Here is a 13,364-nt window from a genome sequence, read left to right as displayed (position 1 = left end):
TATGGAGGTGTTCCCAGGGTGTCATAATTCCTCCTGGGACTCTTTGTTCCACGGTCAGCTCTAAACCTGCGTTGGAATTCCTGACACAAACTCAGATGGGCAGGCTACCATGGCAGCCATCCACCAAACTCACCTGTAGATTCTGCCCTACGAATATAAGAATCTGCACCAGGAATGGTTTGCACTGCTAAGTAAGATAATAATTTATACTAGACAGCTTTCCTATAATGTCTCATGATGTAAAGCATAGGATTTGCATTTTTGGAACAAATCCACTGCTGTCAGTGAATCCAATCATGTGAGAAAGACTGCAGAGTTGGGGTCACCTCTTGGAATCTGATTAGAATATTAGAAACACTCAGTGCCTTCTTAAAGAGTTCAACAGAGAACAATATTCTCCTTTTAACAATTTATAGGATGGTTAAAAAAGCAATTTTTAAAAGACTCTGATTTTCATTTAAATTCTATAGGGTTTTCACAATTACATCTATGGAACTTGGTATTTTCATATCTATAATTTATGTACAGATCTGTAAAAGTTTATTGTAATATTCTTACTAAATCCACCAGGCTGTTCCAGAAGGCTCTGTAGCTTCCTATTTTCAGTGCATTTAATTTTGGAAGAGCTGGGTGTTTTGTTTCTTTGCTTTAAGAACACACAAAAAAAACCTGCTGTCATAAAATTCAAGGTGACCAATAAAGGGTTAAAATAACTCACAGTCTTCCTCACTCCCACATGGCTGGCAAGCAGCTTCTGCTTCAGCTGTTGGTAGACTTGCAGCAGGAATGTACACACAGAAATTAATGGTGCTGTTTGTGAAATAAGGAGGAAAAAGGAAAATGTCTCTGTTAACACTTGATTCACCTGGGACAGCACAAGGTAAGCTGTGCACAGCACACTATGCATCACAACTCTCATCACAGATGAATGGCCAAAGCATATGGCTTAAGCAAATTAAGAGTGTCTGGAGCTGCTTACTAATGAGGAAAAAGCAAGCAAACAAAACTGAATGTATTAGTCCATCACTAACTAAAGGGCACTGTATGACAGCAACAAAATAAACAGATAAATCAGTAAAATCCAGTAATCCTGCCAAATAAATCACAGGCTCCCTGACAAGTAAATGTAGCCTGCTTTGACTCATAAATAGCATCACATCCTTACAGGCTAAAAAAAAAGCTTTGCAAAGCCTTCCATGCAATCATGTTAGTTTAAATCACCTGTGAAGTAGCAAACAATAGATGGCATTTAATATGAGAGGGAGAATAATTTGGCAGAAAGATGAAGGGTTGTCAAGGTTTGTTACTTTCTTCTGATTTTCTCAAAAGACCAAGGCCAGGAAAGGTCTTTGTAACTGGACCATCAAGGGACCCCAGAGACTGTTCAGCCCTGCTGGGAAGGAAGTTCCTACACAAAAAGTAGACTAACACTTGTTTGACAACTCAAAAGCTCATATAAAATTTTTAGTGGATTCCTATCAACTTTCAGCAATAAATCAGCCCTGATTTAGACCATCCACTCAGTTCTAACAGGAGGACTCATGGTAAGGAACATCCAAGTGTTATGCTTTAGGGATAATAGTTTCATACTAGTACCACAAGTAAATTGAGAGTCAAACCAAGCTCTGCTGCCCCAGATTAGTCAAATTAGGTTTCATGTTACCTCCTCTTCTTCCAGCAGGGCAGCACAGGGGTTTATGTAAGCTAGGTACATTTCTTGAAAAGCCCTCTGATTTATAACCCTCTTGATTAACTTGGATCAAATTTAAATCTTCATAACACACCTTATTCTCATATTCAAAGCAGAGCTTTCCAATCCAGTCATAGTTCTGAAAACCAGTTAGAATATTACACCTACATTTTGTGCCTGACAGCTTTTTACTACAGATGTGACTGAAAGCATCTTGTGAATGCGGTGTTTATGCATTATTCTGGTACATTCTCTTTAAGGTTTACAGAAAAATAAGGTTAACATTACTATGCATAAGCTTGGAATTGTGTCTTTATCATCAGAGGTGACAACTTGTTTGCCTTCAGCTACCAGCTCTGAACTGTGTAATAGCAAGGCAAGAGAAGAGTTGAGTTTTATTTTCTTTCATGAACATACATCTCTGTTGGTTTGGAATATAGCAGCCTTACTGGCTTGGCCCCTCCACCAATATAATTTTTCATAGATGATTTCAGAAATGTAAGTTTGCCAGACTATACCTATTCTTTTACAGCACTGGAGTTGTTTCCTGAGATATGAAGTGGCAGAATCAGAAACTTCTATTGCTTTTTCAAAAACTAGATAACACTGGTCAATCAGAAATTTTGGTATGAATTTCTGAACTGACCTCTTGTTGAACATGTCTCTAATGAATATTGATAAAGTCAGATTTCTTTCCAAGATATGATTTCCCAAATGAGACAAACATGGTCAAGACATCCTGGGAGGGAAGGAAGAGTGCTTAAGAAATTAATGAATACTTCCAGAATGCAGTTCTATTTCTACATAACCACGTCTGTGTCATAGCAGACTCTGATATTTTTAATTCAGTGAGATATTACAAAGGCATGGAATTCTTTGTTGTCCTAAACCTTTTGTGACCACAGCAATGAAGATGAAATCTGAAGTCCTGGTTAAACTGAGAGTCCCTATTCTATACTGAAATTACAGTAATGGTAATACTGCCCATTAGAAAGAGAAAGAAAGAAAAATGGAACAAATGAAAAGTACACAGAAAATCTTTCCTGACAGAAAAAAAAAAAAAAAAAATGGGATGGGTCAATTTTAATGGGGGATTCAGTTAGAAATAAAGTTAGGTAGAATTATGCATGGAGATGTTGATAGAAAAACAGGAAACAGATTATTGACCCTGCACTAGGGTTTAACACCAAATTTAGAAATAACTGCTGGTTCTGAATGATGTCTGCTTAGTCAGAGTGTGGGATTTCTAGCAACAATTCTGTTCAAAAACCAGAAATTATTGTTCTGCCTACCAAGAGGTTAGGAGTGCCAGGTGTCTGTACATCACTCCAAAGTTTTTCAAGGAGTTGGGAGCCTGGATTTCCAATCTTCCTTTTCAGTGTGGAACCAAAGCCTACTTATCTTGTGAGACTCAGCAGCAAAACCATGTAAGATTTAAACTGCATCTTTAGGAATTGCTTTTCTGGGAGAAGAAGTTCACTGTTTGTTTTAGCTATTGTTCTACCACCTCAGAACTCCAAAGAGAGGTAATTATTTGGACAATGCTGAATTACTGAGAATGCACTCACAATGCTGAGCAGAAACCGACTTGACTCCTTTTGGAAAGCTTGGTGAGAATAATTATCTAATTTACAGACACTGCAGAAAATATCTGTAATAAATGATAGTCCCTGTTCAGAACAGAATGCATCACACAGCCAGATTAAAATACAGTTAATTGTACAGAATGAGGAGGGTGCAGGGGGACAGAAATAGGATGCAATTTACAAAAGAGAAAACATGCTGTAGAGAGGCATCTCTAAAATACATCTCTAAATATAGAGTGATGATAGACAAGAAAACTAAACCCACAGACTTGAACATCTTTGTGGCTTGAAATCCATGTCCAAGCTATACAGCTGGTGCTCATCTCGAACAGGAAATGTCATTTCTAAACTCTTACTACCATCTGATTTTAAGGGCCAAGTCACCACAACTGAATTATAATCAAGTGTGTAACAGTTATTTAATTTTCTTTAATTAAGATCACTAGTTCAGAATAATAAAGGTTAGAAAAACATAGGGGGAAATACAGAGGGAGTCAAAGAGCAACAACATACTTCCAGAAAATGGAGTGCATATAATAGAGACATTTTATCTTCACAAGTCTTCCACACACTAGGACAAATATCCATCTATTTGAATAATCTTCAGTCTTACTGTCAATTAATATTTACCCAGGTTCTGTAAAACTCAAGGATGTGATAAAATTTCCAAAGCTGTGAATTGCTTCAATGCCAATGTCAGGCTTCCTAAGTGATTTTTTTTTTGTGTTTCTGGCCACGGGAATAATAGCATAGTTTCACAACACAGAAAGTTTCAATCTACCATCCACAGAAAATTAAGATTAACAATACAAGGCTTTTAAATAAAAAATTAAACATCTGCTTCAGCCACTCTAGGCAATACAAGCACGTTTTCATTAATGCCATCAGAGAAATGCCACTGTCCTGGATAATGAGGTGAAAATTTATCTGGAGTGATCAAGGTAAAGGCTGACTAATGCAACAAGAAATCAAGGATTTAGCCACAGATCTGAGGACAACTCTCAGTGAATTTGAGGTCTAGCCATAAGATCAACAATTTTTTAATAAGAAACCAAGAGTACCAAATCATCAGTTCTGTGGAGTAACAACCTTGAAAAGGGATTCTATACACAGAAGCAAAATTCACATCCAAGGTGTGTCACTACACACCTTTCTGGTAATCTGCATCTGCTCATCAACTGATACTGGTTAGAACATCTCCAACACACATGTCTGGAACATAAAAGTGGATTAATGTTCTACTGGGATGGGCTGTACTGTGTTGGAATGTACAATAACCAGATGCCCTGGCAAATTTGGCACATCAAAGCTTGTCCTCGCATAGCTGGATATGCACTTGGAAAAACATACACAAAGAGGGGTGAACTTCACAGTTCCCAGTGGTGAAAACACGAAAAAGTGGAAAAAAGATGCAGGAAATGCATCCTGATGGATGGCACCAAACAAGAAGGCTGGATGTCTCTTGGAATGAGGCCTATGTTGATGACAGACATTCTGTGCTGGAAGCAGCACAAGACGAATATGATGAAGACTGTGCTGAGGAGAGACCAGAACTTAAAGAGTCAGGCACTAGAAGAGTTACAAAAAGGGAAATTCTGATTTGACATAATGGAAAAAATGCTTTGGTGTGATGGTGGTTAAGGATTAAATCAACCCAAGGAGTTGTGGGACCTCTGTCCTTGAAGATTTTCAGAATGTGACTGGATAAAACCCTGAGTAAATTGATTTAACTTTGTCAGTCCTTCACTGAAAAGTCCCCTTTCCTTAAATCTTTCTATGATTGTGTTCTGTCAGCCTGCCAGATCAGAATAAGCCCCACATCAGAGGCTGCCTTAGAGTGCCTGTCTGCACAGCAGGCACATTCTCTGAATTCCCTAACAGAGGGAATATTTTCCTGAAGGGAATAACACACAGGAACTCTTTCCAGGAAGCGTCTATTTCTCTCCATTGGCTGTAGAAGTAACTCACTTACTCATACACATCTCATTGTGGATGTCTAAAATCAGATGGAATAAATCCCACTCCCTGTACATCCATGAACTCAGCACTCACTTCTGCAAATTGCCACTTGCAAAGGATCATATACACTCTTTCATCGTGTAAGATCAGTATCTTTCAAGTGCTTTTCAATTCTGTCATAAAAATGAAAGGAAAACAGCAGTTCACTTTAATGACCAACATAACATTACACTGTTTTGAATCCAAAGGCACTTCTTTCATTTAATCATCATCCATAAAGATTTTTTTTTTACTTCATCTAGAGGAGTCAGAGAATTGTCAGGTTTTACTGTAAGTCTCCTGGCACCATATTTCATAAGAATAACATTAATTCTGTCACTTTTATTTAGATTAAGCAGTGATATTCTGCTGAAATCACTAAGGATGTGGCATAGCTATCCTAATTTGGGCAGCATTTAAGTTTTGGCATGTTCAAATACCACTTTGTGAAAGTGAAATACATCACAAAGAAATGCACACCTATGGATCTTACTTTAACATATATCTTATGGTGTGATAAGTGTTGATTTCCATCCCCTCTAATTTTGAAACAAATGAAAACGCAGGATAAATATCAGTATTTTTCAATCAGGAAGACAAACTGCATTGTAGATAAATGATATTGCTGGTTCTGCAAGTACAACAGCTGCAATACAAAATGTCTTGAGCAGAAGTGGATGAGAACTTTGTCCCATTCTCACAGAATATTGTAGAATATTAGTGCTTGGGATGCTGATGGAGACAATTATCAGACACTTTAAATTATGATCCACTCACTTCCCCAAAAAAGTCAGAGAAGAATGTCAACCCTGCAGTGTCCTTAGACTTGAATTTGGATCAGCAGTGATGTTCACTATACATTCACAAAACTGAAAATTCTCTCAAATGTCTGCATGTAAAGATTACAAGTCACTGCTCCATTTTCCCTTTTGTGCTCTGGTCTCTCACAGATTCAGGTGAGGTGTTTCACCCTTCTCAGGGATCTTGTCTCTTTGTTCAAAGTTTTTCAGACATCCTGATTCCCAGTCTTGTATCTAAAGCTAAATCTTGTATCTAAAGTTCATCCACCTCTTTTCTTCCTTTGATAGTAGGGAGACAATGGAAATCTGCTTTTGGGCAGATTACTGCATCTCCAGCCTTCTCAAAGATGTTCAAGTATAAATGGTGAGATCTTGCTTTTGTAGAAGAAGGAGCTGTCATCTTCTCTCAGATTTTTAGGCCAAAATGTTTGGAAGAGGGGATCTGAGTACTCTGTACAACAGCAACAGTGACTTATCTTGTTCCTTTCTTTTCTGTTTTAGTACAGAACACTAGGGATACATTCTGTTTCCAACACTAACCATTAGATATGTTCAAAGACTGCAGAGATGAGCAGTGAATCAACATTCAAAAGAATTACCACATGTTTTACTGATTTTTGGGAAGGAATGCTGTGCTGATGGTCATGTGAGGTTTCACAGTCAAACACCTAGAGCAGAAGATGAAATGGGAATGATTTTTGTTCCTTTCAGGAAAATATACCACTAATGACCCATAGTCTTCTGCAAACTTTAAATACCATTAGTAAAATATCTGAATTATGCTTATAGTTGCTAAACACTGGGAGAGAGAGCATGAATATTATCTTACATTTTCCAAGACTAAAGAAAAATATGTGATCAGAGCACACAAGTGAACTACAGCTGGCTAAGAACTCTGCTGCAGTCTACAATCACCGTTTTTTGGTTAAAACAATAACCTGTATTCTGCTTCTTTGGCTGATAATCATCAGAAACATGAATTTAGTACAGCAGATGTAGATGTTAAGATTCCCTGGGAGGGCTGTTCTGTTCAGCCCAAGGGTATTTTCCTAAAGGTATTTCGGGCTAATAACTTAAATACCAGTATTTGAATGAATGCAGTATGAGAAAAAGGTCATATATGAGCATTTCCTGAGTGCATTATTTCTTTCTAACTGTAAAGATTAGTAGCATATAAAAGTTGATATTTTATCCCCAGCCAGTGCAAAGCTGAGCTCTTAAAAGCCTTTTGGTGTCCTTGGTTGCACCACTAATCAGCTGGACTACATTGTCATGTCAAGAACATCTGCATAACACTTTTACTAGTCTGGATTTAATTTGTTGATTTTTAAAGATTAATAAAATGAGCTACTGCCTTCTGAACTGTCTCAAGTGACCATGTACATGGACCATATGTTTATACTGAGTTATTTTTTAAAGGTTCAGAAAGACAAGCAAAATCAATTGGAAAAGCACACAATAGTGCAGTGAATGTTGGTGGTTTCATATTTTTTCTTAAGTTATGTATTGTTGAAATCCTAGATGCTGAGAATTTTAAACTTTCTGTGCTTAAAGGCACAGACCCATAAGAGAGCGCTGCATTTGGCTTGAGGCTGTGAAGAAGGCTTCCAAAATTGATTAATAACACTGAGATTATGGGGGTGGAGTTGGTTAGAAGTGTGTAATATCACAGGGTGGAAAACTTAGAGTTTGAGATTTTAAAATATAGAAATAAATACGAAGCAAGGTAAAAGTTTTAGAGTAAAAGCAAGTTGTTCTCTACCTTCTTCTTCCTTCTTCTTCATGGGTTTGGGTGATGTTTTGTAATTGGACAGAAAAGTCTTCATTGCGGGTTTCCAGGGATCAGTTATTGGGTTAAAAGGGAAAATAATCTACGTGTCCTTTCTTAATTGGATAGTTTAGTCTTAAAAGACGTTATAACAAGAAATTGTTGGCCATTTTGTGCCTTGCTAATGAAAAGCTGCCAAACTCATAGTTGTGAGACTGTTCTACTAAAAAATAATAAACACTTGAGTCCAAACATGAACTACTGTATCAAGTGCCTTCAATCCAGACCCAGAGAAACCAATAATGTATATTTGATAAAATAATCAGGAAAAGAAGGCAAGATATATTAGTTCTTCATCTTGATCCACTGACTTTACTCCAAAGGACAGATCAAATGTCTTTAACTCATTTACAAGCCCTCACAATATTATTTACTTCAGTTTAAAGAAATATAAGCAGCAGCAAATGAATACCTATAAAATATAGGTAACTAATAAATATTTATATATAGCTAATGCAGAGGTTCAAGGGAGGAAACTTTCTGAAGAAAAATGAATCCTTTATGACCAGATGGAGGTATCATAATGCTCTTACTGCCTCAGTCTATGAATTCATAGACACCAGGGATTAACTATCTACTACATCAGACACCTACACCTGACTCCTGAAGGACTTCATCTTCACACTCTTGATGATTTTATAATTCCAATCCATATTAAAAGACTAATTCTGATTCCCTTCAGGAGCCTCCTGAGCTATTTGCACCCTCCACACTCCCCTTTCAGTAACTGGCAGGACAGACTCTCCAGTTCCATGGATTTTACCCGGTTCTTCCCCCTGACCATGTCTGTAAAATCCCCCACACAAAGTTCCCCTGCCTGGCCTCTCCTCTAATCCTGGCCCAAAGCTCTCCACCAGGCTGTTTTCCAGAACAGCTCCCTACACCTGAGCAGCTCTTTCTCTTGGAGGCTGAGGCTGTGCTCTGTGCTCCTTGCCAGCCTTTCCTGCAGATCCTGTATCTGTCCATCAGCACAGATCTCCAGGCCAGCCAACCACCCACTCCATCCTGAAATAATCCAATTCTGCAGCCACATCAGGTCTTGTTCCTTATTTCCCAGGCTCTATGGGTCTCTGAACAGACTCTGCTATGCCCATTTTTTACCAGGTTCACCTCTCCCAAGACTTTTATTACACTGTCTCATGCACCCACTACCTTATTCTATTCTATTGGATCCTAGGAAGGCAGGATTTTGATGCAAGACTGATTAGAACATTTCCTCTTAAGAAGTACATAAAAACCATCATGAGCAGACTTGAAAAAAATAGTTTGGGAGTAAAAACAAGTGTAAGACTTTCTGAAGTGGAAGAAACTAAAGAAGCAGCAGAATAGAAGTAAAAATTATTCATTCCACCTGAGCATTCTGTCTTTGCAGGTGCAAATTTCTTTCATTTAAGCTTGGTATCAGGCCAATCTCTTTTCAGTGGGATCCAGAACTGCACCAAAATTAATCTCTGGTCACTCAGAAAAAAATATTTTCTGCTACACAAGGTGTGGTTACGTGCCAGTTCCACCTTTGTCAGCATTTTCTGATCTGCGCTGTGCTATAGGTTATGTGTCTCCTGCTGTTCTGTGCCCACCTCTGCACTCCACAAACTTCCTCCTCCTCCAGCTGTCTGGGCAAAGCCAGTCCCAGCCTTCCTCCAGAGGCTTTCCCCACTGGGAAGCTCCCTGAGCAGAGGGAAATGGTGAAATCCTGCCCTGACACTGAGCCACTTAAAGGAGCAAAAAGTGCATCCAGTAACTGCGACTGAGAGCTGTAAAACCTCTCATGGATACTCCAGAAAGAATCAGTTTATTCTCTTGTACCTCTCCCTGACACACTTAGTGAGCTCATATACCTGTGTGGAGGACTCCTGAAAATCCCTAATCCCTCAGAGCACCACTGCAAAGCTCCTTGCTGTTAATGGGATTCCAGTTGTGTAGGACTGAAGCATCCCCTGCCACTTACATGGATTTACACTATCACAGTGGATCAGAATTTGCCTTGAGAACCTATTTAAAATAATAAATGTATTTAATTCTATAAAATTATAGAATTAGATAAATATCTTCTATTCATAAGATAATTATATCTTAAATACATATCTTGTACATATCTTAAATACAAAATATATATCTTAATAAAAGTAATAGGCTGATTTGCAGACAGAGAGAGAGTGACAGAAGGCAAAAAAGCAGCAGCAAGGACCACCTAGACCAATATTTTAAAAATAATAAAAATAAGTTCATAGCTTAATTCTTAGCTAAGCAATATATCATCCTATTTCTCTTCAAGCCCCTAAGGTTCTGGCCTGAAAAGCTTTGAGGATTGTACCCCAAACAGTACAGATAAGCTCTTATCAGATAAGCACATACCAGCAAAAATCATCAGAGCATATGGACACACTATTTTTAGAGGAGAAATACACAACTTCATATGGAAACTGTATACAACTAAATCAGATTTAAATATATATCCCAAGAAAATATTTCTGATGGAGAACTGTGTACATTCACCATACTCATATCCACATGGAGCTGGATTCAGCTCTCACAGGGGGATTACCCTCCAATTCTGCTTTCTGGCTGTTTTCAGATCTGGCACACAAGGTGCTCATCCTGTTCCTTAGATGAGTGTCTTGAGATAAGGATCTGAGCCATTTCTAATGCAAGTAAAAGGTTCTAAAAGCAGTATGTGTCTCCCTGGGGATGAAAACAAGACAGATGTCACCCACCTTTCCACTAACACCATCTGTCTGCAACTATCTTTTCCTACATCTTCTCTGTTTCTCCCAATTTTCCTTGGCCATGTCCAGAAACAAAAACACTTTTCCAGGACAGATGAGGCATTTCAATGAGGTTCCCTGAACATTTCCTCTGTGAAACTGAATCAGAAATAAGAGCAGCTCATGGCAATCCTGGCTAAATCAATACAACACGTTTTCCCACAGCATTTTTAAGTGGTGTTTGTATTTAAGTCACAACTGTCCCAGGAAGTACTGAGGCATTTAAAGCCTGTCCATTCCAGCGCCTCTAAATCAAGTTTTAGGACAAATCCCATTCTGATAAGATTTCTTGCTATTGTTCATGTAAGATTGAGTAATTTCAGAGATGTTACACCAAAATACACGGACCACAGACTCAAAAATGAAGCAACATAAGTGTTAAATAACTACCAAAGCAAGATAACCAGTTTCAAGGCAATAAAATCCTATAATTTAGGAATATTCATCAAGCTCTCCTGAGGAAAGAAACACCATTTTAGGCAAAGAGAGGCAAGCAAATAAGCAAGAGCTACACACACAGTGATGCATAATTTGAAATCTTTCAGAAAGAGCAAAAACACTTAGAATTCACCTGTTGCACCCAGCCAGGGATCTGTTTCTACACATCTGTTGCCATAGTCATTCACAGAGCAGCTGTTGCAAAACTTTATTAGTAAACCTCGTGGCTTCACACAAGACTCAAGACAGTTCAGAACCATCTTTTTTTTTCATAATTAGGATCCTGCTTCGGTCTTTGCCCAGATAATTGGGCTAGCATTTCAGAAGCCACACACACTCAAGGGTAGAGTCTCTTAAAAAACCAGGGGTTATTAGAAAAGCTAGAGGAAAGGCGATGCACTGTGTTCCTACCTGAATAATGCTCTATAACACAACCTGAAAGGTCTGTCTTGTTTCACTGCTCCTGCCTTGAGGCTGAAATCTGTCACACAGGTGTCTTTAGGCAGTGCTGCCAGAGCTCTGACTGCACCAGCAGGCTCTGAGACCCTGGGCAGCCTCCCCACACCCACGAGCTCCCTTTGTCCAGGCACTGAATTTTAGCTCAGCACTTGGTTCCAGTGTTTGTTTGAGCTCTGCTGTGTGTGTGATACTCAATTCTGTGCTGATCTGACCCTGCTTGTTGCTTTTTTGAGGTTATCTCAGACCTGCTCTATGGCTGGGGGCTTACTTCTGAATCTCCAGCTTGTTGCACTGATTGTTCAGTGGAGCTGTTCCTCTTGTTCAGATACTTAAATGATATTTAATTCAGCTTCTGTAGGATAGAAGTGCACAGCAAATAGAAAACATTTTAGGTGTCTCCTGGCTGCTGGTGGTGTAGATGTTCCAGATTCTCTGTGCCATGATCTCTTCCCCAGGGCTGGCACAGATCTGTGATCAGCTGTGTTGTCAGGTTGTTTGATGTTGCTAAATTCATGCAAGAGGTGCTGCTAGGAAAAAAAAGTTGTGGGGGAGGCCTTGAGCAACAAGGTCTAGTCAAAGGTTCCCTGACCATGGAGGGGTGTTGGAACTAGGTTATCTTTAAGGTCCCTTCAAACCCAAACCATTCTGTGATTTTTTGAAATGACCTGTCCTTCTGCCCCTATTTGGCTCAGTTTTTACAGCTGATATGAGGAATCTGGGAGAGGCAAACATGGGCTCTTCCACTGTAACTTGCAGTGTTATAATTGGGTTTTTTTTTCTCTATTTATTTCTAAAGAAAGCATGTGTTTGAGATCCTCTGGCCTTACTTCCATAGATCCCTAAGTGCCATTAGGTCTACAAGTTCCAAGCTGGCTTCTTGCAGTAAAATTTCTTACAGATTCTCAAATAAAAGTGAAAATGCATCTGCTTAAATACATATTTGAATCTTGTATGTGAAGAGGAAAGCAGTGCAGTGCTGAAGCCATTTAGAGTTCTGTAATCTGTAGTGATAGTAATCTGCCAGTATTTAAAAATAAATATACTTGAACCTGTCTATAATTCTAACATGTCAAAAGAGGTGCAATCATTTGCACCATGGTTCTTTAAAATTGGACAGAAATAAAAGATATTATTAACTACAGAAGCATCTGCTAGATAAAAGCATCTAATAAAAGGCTCAATAAAGACAAGCCTGTATTGTATTTTTCCTTCCAGGTTTAGTCTGTTCAATAGCTTGCTTTGGATGGGGAGCCAACAAATTTTTCACAGCTCTTTTTGGGACCTAGAAAAGTTTTACATTCATTTACTTGCTAGACTTTAAGGTGAATGCTATGAATTTTTGTACTGATATAGATTTGGGACACTGAAAATCAGGGCAGGAATATAAACTTACATCAAGTTTTGTGTTTGTGTTCCCAGAGAAATGAACAATGTCCATCATCAGAGTAATAAAATCTCAAAACCAGTTTGGCTACATTTACTTTTTCCTTAGAACAGAGCAGGGCAAACTTGGATGATCAAGAGTGCAAAACAAGAAAATGAGTATTTGTTAGATGAAGATACTAGATCCCCAAAACTCAAGTCAAGAAATTCATAAATCTTTTTGATTTGAGTGAATATCACACTGAGCATCTTTTGTGGCTGTTTCTGTGATTCAATTAATTGTTAACTGTTGTCAGCAGCCTGTTATGAAGGTGCTTATAAAACGCCTACTAAATTGGGGGAGGTGGAATCCCCATATGGATCAGAATATTCAAATCTATCTATTTACTTATCTTGTGAATTCCTCACATTTGAATA

The sequence above is a fragment of the Camarhynchus parvulus genome, chromosome 4 (genome assembly GCF_901933205.1).
Source record: "Camarhynchus parvulus chromosome 4, STF_HiC, whole genome shotgun sequence".
Lineage (NCBI taxonomy): Eukaryota > Metazoa > Chordata > Aves > Passeriformes > Thraupidae > Camarhynchus > Camarhynchus parvulus.
This window is presented reverse-complemented; position numbering follows the sequence as displayed.